Source organism: Elephas maximus, chromosome 12, assembly GCF_024166365.1.
Source record: "Elephas maximus indicus isolate mEleMax1 chromosome 12, mEleMax1 primary haplotype, whole genome shotgun sequence".
Lineage (NCBI taxonomy): Eukaryota > Metazoa > Chordata > Mammalia > Proboscidea > Elephantidae > Elephas > Elephas maximus.
Window position 1 is genome coordinate 79,007,012 of NC_064830.1, and position 23,089 is coordinate 79,030,100.

Consider the following 23,089-nt stretch of genomic DNA (forward strand, 5'->3'; position numbering starts at 1 on the left):
AATGATGAATCCGCAAAACATCTCATAAAGTGGATGAATCTGGAAGGCATTATGCTGAGTGACATTAGTCAGTCACAAAGGGACAAATATTGTATGAGACCACTATTATAAGAACTCAAGAAAAGGTTTAAACACAGAAGAAAACATTCTTTGATGGTTACAAGGGTGGGGAGGGAAGGAAACAGGAATTCACTAACTAGATACCAAAAACCAAACCCGGTGCAGGATTATCTTAGGTGAAGGGAAGGACAACACACAGTACAGGGGAAGTCAGCATCACTGGACTAAACCAAAAGCTAAGAAGTTTCCTGAATACAACCATACTCTTCGAGGGACAGTGTAGCAGGGGCAAGGGTCTGGGGACTATGGTTTCAGGGGACATCTAGGTCAATTCGCATAACAAAGTTTATTAAGAGAATGTTCTGCATCCCACTTTGGTGAATGGTGTCTGGGGTCTGAAAAGCTAGCGAGCACCCATCTAAGATGCATCAATTGGTCCTAACCCACCTGGAGCAAAGGAGAATAAAGAACACCAAAGACACAAGGAAAATATTAGCCAAAGAGACAAAAGGGGCCACATAAACCAGAGACTCCATCAGCTAGAGACCAGAAGAACTAGATGGTGCCCAGCTACTACCAATGACCACCCTGACAGGGAACACAACAGAGCAGGAGAAAAGTGGGGTGTAGAACTCAAATACCAGTAAAAAGACCAGGCTTAATGGTGTGACTGAGACTGGAGAAACCCTAGACAACACTGCCCTCGGACTCTCTGTTAACTCAGAACTAAAACCAGCGGGTTGCTCATGAAGAGCGTGCTTCTTAGTTCAAGTAGGTAAGGAAGACTAAACGGGAAGTTCCTGTCTGGAGGCGAGATGAGAAGGCAGAAAGGGATAGGAGGGATAGGAGCTGACTGAACGGACACAAGAAATCTGAGGTGGAAAGGAGGAATGTGTGGTCACATTATAGGGATAGCAGCTAGGGCCACATAACAATGTGCGTATAAATTTTTGTATGAGAAACTAACTTGAGCTGTAAACTTTTACCTAAAGAACAATTAAAAAAAAAAAGTTCTCTTTAGAAGGAAAAAGATTATTTAAAATCTTACAAGGATATACTGGTGGGGAATTCCTCTCAGTACTGTAGAATATACAATAAACTTTTGTAGAAAAATGGGCCATATTGAAAATTCTCACAAAAGTAATAGGAGAACCAACTGCTGAATTAACAATGGAATCCCTCAAAAAACACCAGCAAGCAGTCCCCAGAACAGAATAAATAAGTTGGAAAAACGCAAGATATTATCAACATCCAACTAATATGTTATGGGTCTGACCAGATGGAATAGAGGTCTTATCCAAAATCTTTGCACTTTCCCATATCAAAAATTACATGAGCACGTGAGTCCTTACACTCAAAATCTTTATTTACCAGAGAAATGGAAATAATGAACACCTTAGAGAAACACTGGTGGAGTGACGACTTCTTTGAATCCATGCAACAAGTACTTTTCCAATGTACCCAATGCAATCATGACTGAGAAATGAGAAAGAATTTAAGGAATCGCATCCTAAATTATATAATCAAAAACTTTAGCAGATACCCTCTCTACTTGTCTCTACTCTCATAAGGACCAATGATGGAGACTGCCCTGATTTATTTATGAACAATTATAACCTTTCTGATCTAATCCCAGAATATCTTGAAAGGTACCAACAAATAGTTTCACCCAAGGAAAGAGAAAAATGGGGGTGAGAAGGATGTTATCAAAACCATAGTATCAGATTATAGTCGAGGCCTAAAGGAAAGTTAGTTTTGCCCAAACATTGGCATGTTTCTATGATGTGAGCTTTACATGAAGGCTCTTACCTTGGATGAGATAAAATGATTGAAATTTTAAAGAAATATTGGTGGAGAAAATTCTCTGAGAGAACAGAACATGTAATTTCTCATTGTGTCATTTGCTCTTGCCATAATCCAGGCAAGCCTCTTAAACTCCCACCTGGATAATATCCATTCCCTCTTGGCCCTATGCTAGAATGCCAAACAGGTTTTATACAACTATCACCTTCAAATGGCTACAAATATATTCTTGTTATGATCTGTCATTTCTCACACTGGGTAGAAGCTTTCCCTTGTCACCAAGCCACCGCCGCTTCTGTGGCAAAGAAATTACTTGAAAATATACCAGCTTGGGGTTGCCTGAACACCTTTTGTAGTGACCAAGGAACTCATTTTACCAGCCAGATTGCTAAGGAACTCTGCCACATATTTCCTATATATCACCAGTTACAGTGTCCCTATCAGCCTCAATGTTCTGGTTTAGAGGAGAGAACCAATAGAATTATAAAAATCCAATTATCCAAGTTATGTGAATCTTTAAATTTGTCTTGGACTAAGATCTTCCCTCGATCTTTTTAAACTTAAGATCTACTTCATTTGATTCCCACAGCCTTACTCCTTAAAAAATTGTTACTGGAAGGCCTATGCGTCTTCCTCGCATTGCTTGCACTGACTCTAACATAGCTCAAGCTGACTTGCTAAAATATAGCCAGACATTGATTGAATATTCCCAGAAATACCATGCCCAGGTTAAAGAGGGTTTTAATAACCAAGATTTACCACTTCAGAATTCCCCCAATATCGCTCCAGGGGACTATATACATTAGAAGCAGCCCCAACAAAAAAATTCCTTAGAGCCTTGTAGTAAAGGGCCTTACTTGGTACTCCTCATTAACTCTTGGGCAGCCAAACTAGAAGATATCAAGCCTTGGGTTCTCCTGTCTCCATTAAAAAAAGGACAAATGTTTTTGGATTTGCCAGCCTACAGGAACAGAAACTGAAGTTCTAATGCCTAGGCTACCCGAAGCAGATGACTGCAGAAATAGACAGCTAATCCAAGAACATGGAAAAGACTTCATGCTGTCCACCCTGTTGAAATCCTTGGACTTTGTTCTCTCCTCATTAGGTTTGTTATATTTGTCTTACTACATAAAAGTAGGTCTTATTACCTGGTAAATTTGGGAATACGAGTCCTTGAAATTGTTGCCCTTTGTCTAATATTTATTACTTTTAAAGTAGCCTTATTTTACAAGTTAAGGTTTATCACCCGGTAAGATTTTTATGCAAATAACCAAAGGGATCTACTTTGTGATTGTAATAATTTTTATGACCTTTGCTTTATTATCTTCTTTCATTATGACGTTCTTCTGAAGTTTTCCCTTTCTAGTCTCAATAACCCCACTAACACCTAGAAAGATAATGCATTTGTCAGGTTAGCTCAGTCAGTAGCTAGTGCCAGTAATATAACCGAATGTTGGATTTGTCACCCTCACCCCAGGTCCAGGCATCTAAACGCAGAACCATTAACCATCAGCCATTCCCGTCTTCATTTACAACCCAACACCTAAGGCCACAATTAACTTCACTCTCATCTTTAAACGCACCACACACAGTAGGCTGTAGCACCCTCCTCAGTTAGCAGTCCAACACCTCAAGTTCCTTGTTTTAATCTAACCCTAATCACTGAACAACTGGTAGATTATTCTGCTCTATCCATTGGTTCCCATTTGACTACTAGTGAAAAGATTGGTGGTTCAAACCCACCCAGAGGTGCTTCCGAAGACAGTTCTGGTTGATCTACTTCCAAAAGGTCACAGCCTTGAAAAACCTATGGAGCACTTCTACTCCTTACACATGGGCTTATCATGAGCCAGAACGGACTCGATAGCAACTAACAACAACAATTAAGAGCACAACCTCTGGGTCTGAACCCTGGGGCTGGGTGACCTTGGGCAAGTCCTTTCCCCTCTCTGCGCCTCCACTTCCCATCTATAAAATGGAGATAACAATAGTGGCCACCTTGTATGGTTGCTGTAAGCATTAGATGAGTTAACACACAGAAAATGCTTAGGACAGTGCATAGTACATAGTAGGTAGGTGTGCGATACAATATAGGTGCTATCATTAAAACAGGGGTGGCTTTAAGGACCCCCAATCCTCATAAACTAGGTAAGGATGCTAAGGAGAAGGGAAATGAAAAGAACCCAAAGCCAGTAATATGGATGAAAGATTGATGCTGCTAATAACAACCTCCCAACCTATCATGGCTTTAGATTTGTGCGTTCTGAGATGGCATCCCCTTAGCATGACATTTAGGCCTGTGGGGAAACTAGTCTTGAAAAATGCAAGTTTTGAATTACATGAGGTCTTCAGATACATTCTGTGCATGAAATGAGAGTGACTTGATGTTCTTCAAAATACCATATAAAGGTCACAGCGAGGACAAGGCCAGGCATGTTACATGGAAAAATACCCAGGATTTCCTTGCTTCGTGCTCCTGGTCTGTAAAGATGAATGCAGCAGGTGAAATGTGGTGGGGGGGGGGGGGTACACAGGAATAGGATCATACTGTATTAACTGCTCTCCTCCTAAAATGAAAACAGCTCCCATCTTCCAAGGTAGGAGGCTGAGGCACCTCCACCTATATGGCCTTGTTTCCCCCCTGTGACCACCTCTACCTGTGAAGCCCACCTGCCTTCAAGGATCAACTTAAACACCATCTACCCAGAGCCATGGCTGATTCCTTGCAGACACAGGTGCCCGTGTATGCCCTGAGCCCCACTCCACTCCTCAGAGCCATACAAGCCTCCCTGCCCTTCCGCCAACAGCCAAGCTGAGCCATGCTGTTCCCTGTGCCCAGAATGCCCTTCCTGTCCCCATTGCTTGTCTGCTTCCTTCTCACCATGGTGGTCTCTGCTCCAATGGCACCTCTTCAGAGAGGACCCCAACCCTGTCCCTGTCACCTCCCTCTGCCCCTGTCCTTCCCTACTGTTAGCACTGCACATAACTCATCCTTTATTTGTTGCTTGCTGGCTTATCTTCTGTGTCTGACACTGGACTCCATACAGGCAGTGACAGTGTCTGTTTTATTTACCACGGCTGGCCTTGCCCTAGATGGTGCCTGGCACAAGTAGAATGCTCCACATATCTTTTCTCAATGAATGAATGAACATACCCTTCTTGTTGCTCTTATTTTATCTTGTGTCATGATTATCTGAGTGCCCACCTTGTCACCCTCCCATACCAGCATGTACACTTCTTAATGGTAGGATCTGTATCTATTATGATCAAAGGCACCAGGCTCTAAGCACCTTCCACGTGTCAGGCTCTGTGTTTAACGCTCCACATGAATCTTCTCGCTTCATCCTTAAACAATCCCAGTAATGTTCCGACTCATAGTGACCCCCTGCATTACAGAGAACTGCCCACATAGGGTTTCCTAGGCTGTAATCTTTTTTTTAAGAGATTTTTTAATTTTATTTTAATAACGTACTCACGTATAGAGAAAAAAGTAGCAACCATCCATAGTCCTACCACCCAGAATTAGTCACAACAGCAACTAACAACAGCATCTTGGCACATTTGTGTCCACGTTTTTTTTTTAATTGTACTTTAGATGACGGTTTACAGAACAAACTAGTTTCTCATTAAACAGTTAGTATAGATATTGTCTTATGACATTGGTTAACAACCCCACAAGCCGTCAACATTCTCCCCCAGGTTGTAAACTTTCCGGAAGTAGATCACCAGGTCTTCCTCCCACAGAGCCACTGGGTAAGTTCAAACTGCCAACCTTTCGGTTAGCAGCTTAACTATTGCGCCATCAGGTCTCCTTAACAATTCCAGAGCTGGGTGCTATTACCACCCACTGCCGTCAAGTTGATTCTGACTCATAGCGACCCTCTAGGACAGAGCAGAACTGCCCCATAGAGTTTCCAAGGAGCCACTACCAAAGCGACTCAACAGCAGTTGGAACTACTACTACCACCTGCCCCGTGCTGGATAGACAGGGAAATGGAAGCACAGGGCATGGGATGGGGGAATGGAAAGCTAATTTGTAGACAGCATGACCCCACTTTTTCTAGACTCCACACAGCACGCTCCACACCACTGAGCCGGGCACCCCCTGCAAGGCCTGTAAGAGCTGTGCACATAGTAGGTACTTAACATATACTTGCTGGACAACCAACCAACTTGACTTTAATTCACTCTTCAGGGAGACTATTTCCGGCACCATCCTAAAAGGACCATTCGGATGATGCAGCTTTCCTGTCCCTCCGTCCCAGCCCAAGGAAAGCTGGGGGCCCCCATATGACATGAGCATATGTGACAATTATTAGTGTCCCCCCAAGATCATACACTGAGCACACACAAAGAGCCAAACACGAAATCTGCCATGTGCCACCTTGCAGAGAAGCAGGTCCTGTGGCTGTCAGCTCAGATGTCACAGTAGGAACAGCAATGCAAAGCCCATACACTTGACATTTTCACTCCCTGCCTGTTTGATAACATGCAAATGCCCGTTGGTAAATAAATCTGGGGAAAGCACAAGCTGTAAACTCGCGCTTTCAATGATTTAACCCGCCTCCCCTTTACCATTTTGCATTACTTTGAGTGCCAAAAATGAGCTAAGAGCTGCCCAGGATTCAGGGGGAGACCTGGTTCATCCTGGGATGCAGGACAGTCATGTATAGCTGTTCAGCCTGTAGACTGCACAACACTAGGCAGCACCACTCATAATGACCCCCATGTGAATGGTGTCCACTGGAACTGTGTAGTATGTCAGCCCTACTGGGAAGGTTCCAGCCCATTGGCAAAGCTAAAAGTATCTGACCAAGGGATCTAAACCCTCTTGCTCCCAGAAAGAGTCCTCAGCTTGCAGAAAGGGTCAGTGACCAGGGCAAAGCACAACTGTCCTCCAACACAGTGTAAGAACCCAGGCTGTGCATCTCTAACACTCAACATCTGGGTATCTGGAAGCAGTTACTTGACTGTGATTTTCAGTGTTCATCAAGGGTCTCCACTGGTACAGAAGAAAACCCAAGTTCCTTAATCTGGCATTCAAAACCCTACCCAACCTGAGCTTGCCAACTTGTTTTCCATGATTCCTACTCCCCTCCCAGACATGTGGCCGTTTGTGGTGTTTGCCTGCCCAGCTCCATTCCCTCCTCTCTGGTCACAGAACTAGATTGTCTACCAAGGGAGTCATCAAACCACGGCCCCCATGGGCCAGATCCACCACCTGATTTTGTAAATAAATTGTTACTGGAACCTGACAACACTCATTCATTTACATATCTATGGCTGCTTTAAGAAGCCCTGGTGGCGCAATGGCTAAGCACTCAGCTGCCAACCGAAAGCTCAGCAATTTGAACCCACCAGCGGCTCCAAAGGAGAAAAGATCTGGTGATCTGCTCCCATAAAGATTATTACAGCCTAGAAAACCCTACGGGGAAGTTCTATTCTGTCACATAGTGTTGCTACGAGTTGGAATTGACTTAATAGCACACAACAACAACATGGCTGCGTTCATGATACAATGACAGAAGGGAGTTGTCGCAACATAGACCATATGCTTCACGAGGCTAAAATATTTATTATCTGGCCCTTTACAGAAAAAGTTTCCTGGCCCCTGGTCTATTAGGTCAGGTCATGTGTTTTAAGTGGGAATGGCTCTGGCTCCAGGGTAGGTAATGATCCTATCCCAGCCATGATCCTATCACCATGTCTTCCAATCCAAGGTGATTAGGTCAAGCGACTGGCCATAACCCATGCCAGGCCAATAAGAGCCTTTCCTGGCTTTTTTTTTTCTGCTGTTAAAAAGGAGGTGAAGGCTTCTGGTCAACATGGCACGATAGATAGAAGCACCACACCGTGCCTCCACAGCAAAGACTCAAAAAACTAAGTAAAACAGAGACAAACATCACTCCTGGAACCAGAAGTGTCAAATGAAGAGATAAAGGACTCAGCCAAATACTGAAAGGACAGAGGGCAGAGACGGAGGAGAGATAAGTGCAGCTAACGCAGCACAGATCCACCATCTTGGACTCCTGTTAGGGATCGGCAGTCAGGGAGCATAGGAAAGCAGCTTCACAAAGCTCTCAGCAGGAGACAGAGCATCCAGTAACCAGCGATATGCGCCTTCCCACTCCTCATCTTCTCTGAGCTGCTCTACCTCTGAGCTTCCTGGCTGGCTGCAGTGGCTCTGCTGGCCGGAATGTGCAGCGTCCACGCAGCTTGGATTTGCCCCACCCACATCACAGATCAGCAGACAGGGAGCATGGGAAAGCAGCTTCACGAAGTTCCCAGCAGGAGACAGAGCACCCAATAACAAGCCATATACGCTTTCCTAACTCTCCCCCCCTCTGGACTCCTCTGCTTCCCACCAGCCGCAGTCTCTTGTCTGGGAGGCAACTGCTTCTAACCTAGGCCACTTGGATTCACCCCACCCACAATGGCCAGGTCCCCAAGGTGGTATTGCCTCTTTCCATTTCTTTTAGTTTCTTCCGTGCATCCCACCACCTCCCCCTCTTTTCTCTCGAACACCTGGCTCCGTGTGCCATCTTTGCTTCCTCTTGAAAGGCTGTGAAGGCCCACCTGATGGGGGAACAACTCCCCTGGCCCGTGACACCACGCTGGTGGGATCCCTGAGCTTTTATTTTTTTTGCTTTGTTTTGTTTTGCTATATTCTGTTTTGTTTTTTCTTTCTCCTTTTGTACTTGGGAGGCCCTTCTATCTAGACTGCACTACACAGCTTAAGCCACTCCCTTAATCTGCGTAGTCACATAGGTGGGATCCCTGAAGGTATTTCTTTTATTTTTCTCTCTCTCTTTTCCCCTTTCTGTCTTTCCTCATTTCTCAGTTCTCATCTGTCTATACTTACCTTCTTTTCCTATCTCCTGATTGCCTGGTGCTGTGTGACACCTATACCCCCTCTAGCCAAGCTATAATGTGCCCCAGTCTTCACGGCCACACTGGTGGGACCCCTGGGGGCTTTTCTTTCTTTTTTTTTCCCCTTTTCCAAATTTTTATCTAGTTTTTTTTCTTTTTCTCATTGTTCTTTTTCCTTTTTGCTTTTCTCCACTTCTTGATTTCTCATCTCTCCACTCCAATGGCAAGCTCCCTTAGCACTCTTTTTTTTTTTTTTTCTTTGTTTTTGGCTCCTGTTTCTCTCTCGTCTTTCCCACACTCCTATTGGCTCCAGACATCACAACCTCCCCCCTCTTTCCTGCCTACCTGCACTGTGCACTGAACATGACACCCCTGAGCAGCACAGGCACAGCCCACTGGAACCTGCCTGGCACTGATTCCTGGCCCATCCTGTCAGCCCTACTACATGGCACGTACAGCCCATTCCAGCCTCTTTCCTTCAGCTGGACCTGCCCTGACGCACCATAGCTGAGTGACTGGCCCCACACATTGGATGAGGAGGTGAAAATTATCATGAAAACAGACAAGCAAACAACAAAGAACTCACAGTCCACCTGCTGAGACAAAACCAAATAAAAAAGCAGGACAACACAAACAAATCTACAATCAAGAAATGAAGAAAATAACTACTCAATGTCCCAAAGACTGCAGACAATATCAAAACATATTTAAAAAAAAGGGGGGGACAGGATGGTTCCAGTAGGCATCCAGAATAAAACACCAGATGACTTTCCAATAGAAGAAAAGATGCTAAAACTACCTGACAGGGAATTCACATCTCTAACATTCAGAGCTATCCAATGGTTGAAGCAAAAAGCAGACAAAAATAAGGAAAAAATAGACAAATTTAAGGAAAAGGCAGACAAATTCATGGAAAATACAGACAAAAAAAAATGGAAGAATTCAGGAAAATAATACAGGAATAAAACGCCAAAATAAATTCACGACTAGAAACCATATAAAAACAACAATTAGAAACCCAAAAGATAAACAGGATTTCAGAAATGGACAGTGTCATAGAAGGGCTGAGGAGCAGGTTTGAAATGATGGAAGACAGGATCAGCAAAATTGAAAACAAACACTTGGATACAACTCTGAGGAAAAATCAGAAAAAAGAATGAAAAAAGATAAGGAAATCCTGAGAATTACATGGGATACAATCAAAAGCAAAAATGTGCAAGTGACTGGAGTTCCAAAACAGGGAGAGAAACGGAAAACAAAGAGAGGATCACTGACGAACTGCTGACAGAAAACTTCCCTAATATTATGAATGATGAAAAGCTGACCATCCAAGAAGCTCAATGAACCCCATATAGGATAGACCCCAAAAGAAAAACACCAAGGCATATCATAATCACACTCACTAAAACCAAAGACAAAGAAAAATCCTGAGAGCAGCTCAGGAAAAACAAAAAGTAACATACAGAGGAGACACAATAAGATTAAGCACTGACTATTCAGCAGAAACCATTCAGGCAAAAAGGCAATGAGATGACATATATAAAATTTTGAAAGAAAAAAATTGCCAACCAAGAATACTATATCCTGTGAAACTTTCATTCCCAATGTAATGGTGAAATTAGGACATTTCCAGATAAACAGAAATTAAAGGAATATGTAAGAACCAAACCAAACTTAGAAGAATTATTAAAGGGAGTCCTTCAGGCTGAGAACAAACAACATCAGACCACAGCCTGAATCTAGGATGCAAGATTGTACCAGCCAGATACCAACCTAGGAAATAAACTCTCAAGGACTATCCAAAACCAAAAGAATTCCAACAGGAAACCAGAGAGGTTAATCAGAAAATGACAACAACGTGAGAACAATAAAAGAGGGAATAAACAGTGTAGACATGGAACTTTCTAATGGAGAGGAAGGTAAGCTGATACCAAGTAATAATAAAAAAAAAAAAACAATTTAAGTAATAATAGATTGGTTTAAACCTAGGAAGATAAGGGTAAATTTCAAGGTAACCACAAAGAAAGTTAACAAACCTACTCATCAAAATAAAGAAGAAAAACATAAAGTCTCAATAAAAACAAAATCTACAAAAACAAAAGAAATGAAAAAGAAATCCACAAACAAAAAGAACTCAGCACAGGAGAGTAAGAGGAACAAAGAAAACGTTAGCACCACACACACACGAAAAAAAAGGCACTACAAAATGACAGCAATAAACTCACACCTATCAATACTTATGCTGAATGTAAATGCACCCATAAAGAGAGAGAGTGACAGAATGGATAAAAAAACAGGATCCATCAATATGCTGTTACAAGAAACATACCTTAGACACAAAGATGTAAATTTATCAAAAATCAAAGGATGGAAAAAAAGATATCAAGCAAATAACTACCAGAAAAGAGCAGGAGTAGCAATACTAATCTCTGATAAAAGAGGCTTTAAAACAAAATCCACCATAAAAGACAAGGAAGGGCACTATGTAGTGAATAAAGGGATGGTCCATCACGAAGACTTAACTGTAATAAACATCTACATGCTCAATGACAGGGCTCCAAACTACATAAAACAAACTCTAACAGCACTGAAAAGATAAACTGACAGATCCACATAGCAGGAGACTTCAATACACCAGTATCAGTAAAGGACAGAACATCTAGAAAGAAACTCAACAAAGATACAGAAGAGCTAAAGAGCACAATCAGCCAACTTGACCTCACAGACATAAATACAACACTTCACCCAATAGCTGCAAAGTACACATTCTTTTCCAACACACATGGAATGTTCTCCAGAACAGATGACATCTTAGGCCACAGAGCAACCCTCAACAAAATCCAAAACACTGAGATAAGACAAAGTATCTCCTCTGACCACAATGCCATCAAAGTAGAAATTAACAGGAAGAGTAAGGGAAAAAAATCAATTACATGGAAACTGAATAACATCCCACTTAAAAACTACTGGATAATAGAAGAAAACAGAGATGGAATCAAAAAATTCCCAGAATGAAAACACATCATACGAAAACCTTTGGGACACAGTAAAGGCAGTGCTCAGAGGTCGATTTATAGCAATGGATGCACATATCAAAAAAGAAGAAAGGGACAGAATCAAAACATTAGCTACACAACTTGAACAAATAGAGAACAGCAAAAGAAGCCCACAGCCACCAGAAGAATGGAAATAATAAGGATCAGAGCAAAAATAAATGAAATAGAAAATGGAAAAACAACAGAATCACCAAAACCAAAAGTTGGTTCTTTGAAAGGATCAACAAAATCGACAAAACAAGGCCAAACTGACAAAAGAAAAACGGGAGAGGATGTAAATAACCCAAATAAGAAATGAAATGGGGGACATTACAACAGACCCAACTGAAATAAGAATATTATGAAAAACTACACTCCAACAAATTTGAATACCTAGAGGAAATGGACAAATTTCTAGAAACACACTCCCTATCCAGACTAACACAAAATGATATTGAAAACCTGAACAGACCCATAGCAAGAGAAGAGATTGAAAAGAGAACAAAAAAAAAACTCTCAACAAAAAAAAGCCCTGGCCCAGATGGCTTTACTGGAGAATTCTACCAAACATTCAGAGAAGAGCTTATACCAGTACTACTCAAACTATTTCAGAACATAGAAAAGGAAGTGATACTTCTGGATTCATTCTATGAAGCCAGTATAACCCTGATACCAAAACCAGGCAAAGACACCAAAAAAAGAAAATTACAGACCAATATCTCTGATGAAAATAGATGCAAAAATTCTCAACAAAATTCTACCCAATAGAATTCAGCATCATATAAAAAAAAAAAATTACACCATGACCAAGTAGGATTTATACCAGGTGTGCAAGGATGGTTCAACATAAGAAAACCAACGTAATGACCACATAAAAAAAAGGAAAGAAAAGAATCACATGATCATCTCAATCAATGCAGAAAAGGCATTCAACAAAGTCCAACACCCATTTCTAATAAAAACTCTCAATAAAATAGGTATAGAAGGAAAATTTCTCAATATAATAAAGGGCATATATCCAAAACCAACAGCCAACATCATTCTTAACGGAGAGAGGCTAAAAACATTCCCCTTGAGAACAGGAACAAGACAAGGATGCCCTTTATCACCACTCCAGTTTAACATTGTGTTGTAAGTTCTAGCTAGAGCAATAAGGCAAGAAACAGAAATAAAGGGCATCCAAATTGGTAATTGTCTTAGTTATCTACTGCTGGTATAACAGAAATACCACACGTGGATGGCTTTAATGAAGAAAAGTTTATTTTCTCACAGTAAGGTAGGCTAAAAGTCCAAATTCAGGGTGTCATCTCCAGAGTAAGACTTTCTCTCTCTGTCAGCTCTGGAGGAAGGTCCCTGTCCTCAATCTTCCCCTGGTCAAGGAGCTTCTCAGGCACAGGGACCCCGGGTCTGAAGGACACGCTCTGCTCCTGGCACTGCTTTCTTGGTGGTATGAGGTCCCCCGTCTCTCTGCTTCCTTCTTTCTTTTACATCTCAAGAGATTGCCCAAGACACAATCCAATGTTGTAGGTTGAGTACTGCCTCACTAACACAACTGCTGCCCATCCTCCCTCAACATCACAGAGGCAGGATTTACAACATATAGCAAAATCACACAATACTAGGAATCATGGCCGAGCCCAAGAGACACACACATTTTGGGGGGAACATAATTCAATCCATGACATTCCAACCTTTGGCCCCCCAAAAATCACATCCAACATGCAAAACATAGTCATCCCATCATATCACAGCAAAAGTCTTAACTCCACGTCCAAAATCCAAAAATTCCTCTTCATCTGTGAAATCTAGAATGCAAGTTATCTGCTTCCAAGGCTACAATGGCAGAACTGGCACAAGCTAGACATTTCCATTACAAATGGGAGAAACTTGAGGAAAAGAAGGGATAACAGGCACCAAGCAAGTCAGCAGAACACATTACATTAGCTCTCAAAGCTCTGAAAATAATCCTCTGTTCTCTGAGGCAATTTACGCAATGGCCTTGTCCTCCAGACTCTAGGTATTGGCCACACTCTCCAGATTCTGAGTGGAAGCCTCTCGGCCTTGGGCTTCAACTCGTCCTTCTAGGCTCGCTGGGACAGCAACTCTCCTCCCTCGGCTTTAGGCGTACCATTCTCCTAGTCCATCTGAGTGGCAACTCCACCATTAGAAACAGCAGAGGCCATGGCTCCACCCTTTGAAACCCCTGAGGTCATGGCCATACCTTTTGAGACTGAGGAAGCTCAGCTTCTTGTGTTGTCTCTTCAGCTTCTGTTTCCTGGTTTCTTGGCCTTTTGGTTCTTTGGACCTCAAGCTCACATCTGCCCTGCTGGGGAAAGTGTTCCAAAGCTCTGTAGCTCCACCAATAAGTGCCCAGAGGTACCCTACTCCACCAGGAAGCCACCTGCACACAGGCACTCAGCTCTCTAGCTCAGCAAGCCTAGCTCCACTGATAAGTGCACAGAGGCACGCCACTCCACCCGGAAGGCTCCTGTGCACAGGCACTCAGCTCTCTCACTCCATGGCTTAGCTCCACTGCCATTTCGCACTGGTCTCCTAGTTCTGCTGCTGTCAGTTGTCTGCTGCTGCCGCATCTCTGCCGCTGCAGGTTCTTTATCCATTCATGGTTTCAAAACCACTTCCACATTTTAAGTATCTGTTAGAGCAGCACCCCACTCGTGGTACCAAATTCTGTCTTAATTATCTAGTGCTGTTATAACAGAAATACCACAAGTGGATGGCTTTAACAAAGAGAAGTTTATTTTCTAAAAAAGGCCGAAAGTCCAAATTCAGGGTGTCAGCTCCAGGGGAAGGCTTTCTCTCTCTGTCGGCTCTCGAGGAAGGTCCTCATCCTCAATCTTCCCCTGGTCAAGATGCTTCTCAGGTACACAGACCCCGAGTCCAAGGAACACGCTCTGCTCCTGGCACTGCTTTCTTGGTGGTATGAGGTCCCCCTGTCTCTCTGGTTGCTTCTTTCTTTTATATCTCAAGACATTGCCTCAAGACACAATCCAATCTTGTAGGTTGTGTCCTGCCTCACTAACACAACTGCTCCCCATCCTCCCTCATTAACATCAGAGAGGCAGGGTTTACAACATATAGCAAAATCACACAATACCAGGAATCACAGCCCAGCCCAACTGATACACACATTTTTGGGGGGACATAATTCCATTCAGGACAGTAATGAAGTTAAACTGTCCCTGTTTCCAGATGATATGATACTATACATAGAAAACCCAAAAGACTCCATGAGAAAACTACTGGAAATAATAGATTGTGCAGAGTTGCACGATCCAAGATAAACACACAAAAATCAGTTGGATTTATACACACCAATAAAGAGAACAATGAAAAGGAAATCAGGAAAACAACACCATTTATAATAACCCCTTAAAAAATAAAATACTTGGGAATAAATCTAACCAGGGATGTAACAGACCTACACAAAAAACTACAAAACTCTACTGCAAGAAATCAAAAGAGATCTACCTAAATGGAAAAACATACCATGCTCATGGATAGGTAGACTCAACATTGTGAAAATGACAATTCTACCCAAAGCAATTCATAAATACAATGCAACACCAATCCAAATACCAACAACATTCTTTAAAGAGACGGGAAAGCTTATCATTAACTTTATATGAAAAGGGAAGAAGCCCTGGATAAGTAAAGCACTACTGAAGAAGAATAAAGTAGGAGGACTTGCACTACCTGACCTCAGAACCTACTATACAGCTATGGTAGTCACAACAGCCTGGTATTGGTACAATGACAGACACATTGACCAACAGAACAGAATTGAGAAACCAGATGTAAATCCATCCACCTATGGTCACCTGATCTTCGACAAAGGCCCAAAGTCCATCAAATGCGGAAAAGACAGTCTTTTTAACAAATGATGCTGGCAAAACTGGATGTCCATCTGCAATAAAATGAAACAGGACCCATACCTCACACCATATACAAAAACTAACTCAAAGTGAATCAAAGACTTAAACATAAAGCGAAAAACTATGAAGTTCATAGAAGAAAAAATATGATCAACGCTAGAGGCCCTGATACACAGCATTAACAGGGTACAAGCCACAACCAACCACACACAAGCTCCAGAGGATAAGCTAGATAACTGGGATCTTCTAAAAATTAAACGCTTATGCTCATCAAAAGGCTTCACCAAAAGAGTAAAAAGAGAACCTACAGGCTGGGAAAATTTTTTTGGCTATTACAAATCAGACAAAGGTCTAATCTCTAAAATCTACATGAAAATCCAACACCTCTACAACAAAAAGACAAATAATCCTATTAAAAAATGGGCACAGAAAACGAACAGATACTTCACCAAAGAAGACATTCAAGCGGCCAAAAGACACAAGAGGAAACGCTCACGATCTCTAGCCATCAGAGAAATGCAACTCAAAACCACAATAAGATACCATCTCATCCCAGCATTACTGGCACAAATCAATAAAACAGGAAATAACAAATATTAAAGAGGCTGTGGGGAGATTGGAACTCTTATGCATTGCTGGTGGGAATGCAAAATGATACAACCATTTTGGAAAACGATATAATGCTTCCTTAGAAAGCTAGAAATAGAAATACCATATGATGCAGCAATCCCACTCCTAGGAATACATCCTAGAAAAATAAGAGGCATCACACAAATAGACATATGCACACCCATGTTCACTGCAGCATTGTTCACAATACCAAAAAGATGGAAACAACCTAAATGCCTATCAACAGATGAATGGATTAACAAACTGTGGTACATAAACACAATGGAGTATTATGTAACGACAAAGAACAATGATGAATCTGTGAAGCATCTCATAACATGGATGAATCTGCAGGGCATTATACGAGTGAAACAAGTCAATCATAAAAGGACAAATATTGTATGAAACCACTACTGTAAAAACTCATGAAAAGGTTTACATACAAAAAGAAACAATCTTTGATGGTTACAAGGGAGGGGAGGTGGGGATGGAAAAACACTTAACAGAGTAGAAACTTTGGTGAAAGGTAAGAGAGTACACAATACTGGGGAAGCCAGCACAACCTGTACAAAGCAAGGTCATGGTAGCTCCACAGACACATCCATACTCCCTGAGGGACCGAATTGCTAGGCTGAAGGCTGTGAGGACCATGGTCTTGGGGTACATCTAGCTCAATTAGCATAACATAGTTTATAAAGAATACGTCCTAAGTTTTACTTTGGTGTGTAGCGTCTGGGGTCTTAAAAGCCTGTGAATCGCCATCTAGGATACTCCACTGGTCTTATTCCTTCGGGTACAAGGAAGAATGAAGAAAACTAAAGATACAGGGGAAAGATTAGTCCAAAGGACTAGTGGACCACATTTATCATGGCTTCCACCAAACTGTGTCCAGTATAACTAGATGGTGCCCAGCTACCACCACTGGCTGCTCTGACAGGAATCACAACAGAGGGTCCAAGACAGAGCTGGAGAAAAATGTAGAACGAAATTCTAACTCAAAAACAAAGACCAGGCTTCCTGGCCTGACAGAAACTGGAGAAACCCTGAGAGTACGGCCCTTGCACAGTAATGAGGTCACTCCTGAGGTTCACCCTTCAGCCAAAGATTGAACAGGCCCATGGAACAAAACAAGACTGAAGGGGCGCGCCAGCCCTGGGGCAGGGACTGGAAAGCAGGAGGGAACATGAAAGCTAGTAATAGGGAACACAGAGTTGAGAAAGGAAAGTGCTGACATGTGATGGGGTTGTTAACCATTGTCACAGAACAATGTGTGTACTAACTGTTTGATGAGAAACTAATTTGTTCTGTAAACCTTCATCTAAAGTACAATAACGCATCTGTCAGTTTGTCGTACTATGGGGGCTTGCGTGTCGCTGTGATGCTGGAAGCTATGCCTCCAGTATTCAGCTACCCAAAGGGTCACCCATTGAGGACAGGTTTCAGCTGAGCTTCCAGACTAAGACAGACTAGGAAGAAGGACCCAGCAGTCTACTTCTGAAAAGCATTAGCTACTGAAAACCTTATGAATAGCAGCGGAACATTGTCCAACATAGTGCTGAAAGATGAGCCCCCCAGGTTGGAAGGCACTCAAAAGATGACTGGGGAAGAGCCGCCTCCTCAAAGTGGAGTTGACCTTAATGACGTGGATGGGGTAAAGCTTTCGGGACCTTCATTTGCTGATGTGGCACGACTCAAAATGAGAAGAAACAGCTGCAAACATCCATTAATTATTGGAACCTGGAATGTACGAAGTATGAATCTAGGAAAATTGGAAATAGTCAAAAATGAAATGGAACCCATGAACATCGACATCCTAGGCATTACTGAGCTGAAATGGACTGGTATTGCCATTTTGAATTAGACAACCATATAGTCTACTATGCTGGGAATGACAACTCGAAAGGGAATGGTGTTGCACTCATCGTCAAAAAGAACATTTCAAGATCTATCCTGAAGTACAACGCTGTCAGTGATAGGATAATATGCATATGCCTACAAGGAAGACCAGTTAATATGACTATTATTCAAATTTACGTACCAACCACCAGGGCCAAAGATAAAGAAATAGAAGCTTTTTATCAGCTGCTGCAGTCTGAAATTGATCGAATGTGCAATCAAGATGCATTGATAATTACTGGTGATTGGAATGCGAAAGTTGGAAACAAAGAAGAAGGATCAGTAGTTGGAAAATATGGCCTTGATGATAGAAGCAATGCCTGAGATCGAACGATAGAATTTTGCAAGACCGATGACTTCTTCATTGCAAATACCTTCTTTCACTAACATAAATGGCGACTATACACATGGACCTCGCCAGATGGAATACACAGAAATCAAATTGACTACATCTGTGAAAAGAGACGATGGAAAAGCTCAATATCATCAGTCAGAACAAGGCCAGGGGCCGAATGTGGAACACACCATCAATTGCTCATATGCAAGTTCAAACTGAAACTGAGGAAAATCAGAGCAAGTTCACAAGAGCCAAAATAGGACCTTGAATATATTCGACCTGAATTTAGAGACCATCTGAAGAATAGATTTGACGCATTGAACGCTAGTGACCGAAGACCAGACGAGTTGTGGAATGACATCATACGTGAAGAAAGCAAGAGGTCACTGAAAAGACAGGAAAGAAAGAAAAGACCAAGATGGATGTCAGAGGAGACTCTGAAACTTGCTCTCGAACATTGAGCAGCTAAAGCAAAAGGAAGAATTGATGAAGTAAAAGAACTGAACAGAAGATTTCAAAGGGCCTCTCGAGAAGACAAAGTAAAGTATTATAATGACATGTGCCAAGAGCTGGAGATGGAAAACCAAAAGGGAAAAACACGCTCAGCATTTCTCAAGCTGAAAGAACTGAAGAAAAAATTCAAGCCTCGAGTTGCAATAGTGAAGGATTCTATGGGGGAAATATTAAATGACACAGGAAGCATAAAAAGAAGATGGAAGGAATACACAGAGTCATTATACCAAAAAGAATTAGTCAATGTTCAACCATTTCAAGAGGTGGCATATGATCAGGAACCAATGGTACTGAAGGAAGAAGTCCAAGCCGCTCTGAAGGCATTGGCGAAGAACAAGGCTCCAGGAATTGATGGAATATTCAATTGAGATGTTTCAACAAACAGATGCAGCGCTGGAGGTGCTTACTCGTCAATGCCAAGAAATATGGAAGACACCTTCCTGGCCAACCGACTGGAAGAGATCCATATTTGTGCCTATTCCCAAGAAAGGTGATCCAACCGAACGTGGAAATTATAGAAAAATACCATTAAAATCATACGCGAGCAAAATTTTGCTGAAGATCATTCAAAAATGGCTGCAGCAGTATATTGACAGGGAACTGCCAGAAATTCAGGCCAGTTTCAGAAGAGGCCATGGAACCACAGATATCATTGCTGATGTCGGATGGATCCTGGCTGAAAGCAGAGAATACCAGAAGGATGCTTACCTGTGTTTTATTGACTATGCAAAGGCATAAGACTGTGTGGATCATAACAAATTATGGATAAACAATGTGAAGAATGGGGATTCCAGAACACTTAATTGTGCTCATGAGGAACCTTTACATACTGAAAGTGAAGACGACTTGAAGCACTTACTATTGAAGATCAAAGACTACAGCCTTCAGTATGGACTGCAGCCCAACATAAAGAAAACAAAAATCCTCACAACTGGACCAATGAGCAACATCATGATAAACAGAGAAAAGACTGAAGTTGTTAAGGATTTCATTTTACTTGGATCCACAATCAACAGCCATGGAAGCAGCAGTCAAGAAATTAAAAGACACATTGCATTGGGTAAATCTGCTGCAAAGGACCTACAGAAGTGTTGAAGAGCAAAGATGTCACCTTGAAGACTAAGGTGCGCCTGATCCAAGCCATGGTATTTTCAATTGCATCATATGCATGTGAAAGCTGGACAATGAATAAGGAAGACCGAAGAAGAATTGACGCCTTTGTATTGTGGTGTTGACGAAGAATATTGAATATACCATGGACTGCCAAAAGAATGAACAAATCTGTCTTGGAGGAAGTACAACCAGAATGCTCCTTAGAAGCAAGGATGGCGAGACTGCGTCTTACATACTTTGGACATGTTATCAGGAGGCATCAGTCCCCGGAGAAGGACATCATGCTTGGCAGAGTACAGGGTCAGCAGAAAAGAGGAAGACCCTCAACGAGGTAGACTGACACAGTGGCTGCACCAATGAGCTCAAGCATAACGACGATTGTAAGGATGGCTCAGGACTGGACAGTGTTTCATTCTGTTGTGCACAGGGTCACAATGAGTCGGAATTGACTCAACGGCACCTAACAACAACAAACTACAATAAAAAAAAAAATCAATTTTGTCAGGAAAAAAAAAAAAATGAGGGGAAGCAAGTAGAAAGTAAGCCTACTACTGCCATGTTAGGAGAGCAAGCTTAAGAATGAAGCCAATACTAGTCCTTTAAGAAATCACCTCTACGAAACCAAACAGTCAACAATTTAAGACAAAGAGGAGAATGTACGGGGGTAAGGAAACTAGATTAATGGAAATGGAACAACCAAAACAGAAATGAGAATGTTCACGCATTGTGAAGAATGTAACCAGTGTCACTGAACAATCTGTAAAGAAATTGTTGAATGGGAACCTAACCTGCTAGTAAACCTTCACCGAAAACACAATAAAATATTACTAAAAAAAAAAAAAATGAAGCCAATACTTGTTCAACAATGAAATATTACTCAGCCGTAAAGAGAAATGAAGTTCTGATACATGCTATGACATGGATGAACCTTGAAAATATGCCAAGTAAGTCAGACACAAGGGGATGAATATGGTATGATCCCCCATATATGAAACACGTAGAACAGGTAAATGTATAGAGACCAAAATTTACTAGTGGTTACCAGGGGTTGGGGGCAGGAGGGAATGGGGGTTATTGTTTAAAGGGTACTGAGTTTCTGTTTGGGAGACAGATGCTTGTATAATATGGTGAGTATAATTACTGTCACGGAATTGTACACTTAAAACTGGATAAAATGTCAATTTTTTTTGTTGTTGTTATACTTTATCACACATAACTCAAAAAGAGAATGAAGCCAATACAGAAGAAGCGGAGTGCATGAGAGAAAGAGGTGGAGCCCAGATGACATAATTTGAGTCTCTGGATCAAGCTATGCCTGAAACTAGTAGCCCTGGATTTTTCCATAACAAGAGCCCATGCAGGACTGTCACATACGGATGTGCAGGGTGTATACTGCACAACGGCAAGGCATGACCAGATCTAGGTACCTGCCTTACCTACACTAGGTTTAAAATCCTGAGTATGGTAACAGGACCATGTTAGCTGTGTGCATGCCACAGCACCCAGCACACAGTGGGAACCAAGAAATACCACCCAAATAAACTGAGATAACTTTTTACCCAGATGACTGGTACTTTCCAGGTTCAATTTCTGCCTTTAGGTCAGTCAGTCAACAGCTTTTTTTGTTTCTTTGAGTGCTTACTATGTGCCAGGTGCTAAGGATATAGCAGTAAACAACACAGACAAAATCTCTGCTATCACAGAGCCAGCATTCTTCAGAGACACCGGATGGGCTGACCCACCCTCCACCACATAAACCCCGAAACCCATTGCCGTCAAGTCGATTGTGACTCATAGCGACCCTACAGGACAGAGGAGAACTGCCCCATAGGGTTTCCAAGGAGTGGCTGGTGGATTAGAACTGCCAACTTTTGGGGTTAGCAGCTGAGCTCTTAACCACTACCTCCTGATTAACAGTTGGTGTCAGCAAACATCTCAGCTCTACACAAACCACTGAATTCAGGCAACAACCTATGAATAATGAAAGAGTTCCTCAACGTCAAGTTTACATTAGTTTAAGGAATTTCTACCAATATCTAATAATGGCAGACATGAATACTAACAGAGCTCTCAGCCCATGCCAGGCACTGTGCTAAGCATGTTATGTGCATGTCTCATTTAGTCTTACTAACAACCCTGTAAGTTCTCTTACTATTCCCATTTTACAGATAAGAAAACTGAGGCTGAAATAGGGTAAAAAGAATCACACGTTTATGATTACTGACAAGGTGCCAAGCACCCTTAAGTACTTTTCCATAGACTAATTCATTTAATTCCACGACAACCCTATGAGATAAATACTATTATTTTTAGCATCCCCATTTTAGAGATGGGAAATTGAGGCACAGAGAGATCAATGTGATCTGCCCAACATCACAGAACTAGCAAACAGTAGTAGAAATAGGGCTTGAACTCATGTAGCCTGACACAGAGAGTCAGTACTTGGCCACTTTGCTATGGAAACTTCTAGAAAAGGAGAGGACTGAGGCACGCCCCCTAACCTGGAGGCAAGGACAGTGCACCAGGGGCTTCCTGAATCTCAGTACAAGGATTTAATCAAGACAACACTGAGTCCCCACTGAGGCCCTTGTGCTGCCTTTCTCCTTCCCTGGGCCTCCTCCTCAGGCTCATGACATTGCTCTCAACAATTTCAAGGCCCTTCCGCACTCTGGCCCTCTGGAGTATACCCAGACTCTTTGACCATATCTCCCCACCCCAACCAAGGAACGGTGGACCAGACACGTGGCTGAGAAGCTCCAAAACTGCGTTCCCAAAATATCCGAGCGACTGGCAGATGGAGATGTTGTGTGCAGGCGCGGGAGGAGAACGAATTGGAAATAAAATGAAAGATGCCAGAGAACATAAACAGCGTTGGAGGAAAGGATGGAGCCTGGAGGTGCTTCTCTGCTTCCCTGTTTCTGAAATTCCTTCTTCAGACCAGCAAAAAGGTACTTGTTTGT

The 23,089-nt window shown here is 42.2% G+C and overlaps 1 protein-coding gene across 3 annotated transcripts in view; it reads right to left on the reverse strand.

Moving 5' to 3' along the window:
• SYT17 (synaptotagmin 17) overlaps nt 1-23,089 on the reverse strand; it is a 123,161-nt gene that overhangs the window by 93,851 nt on the left and 6,221 nt on the right. The window lies entirely within an intron of this gene.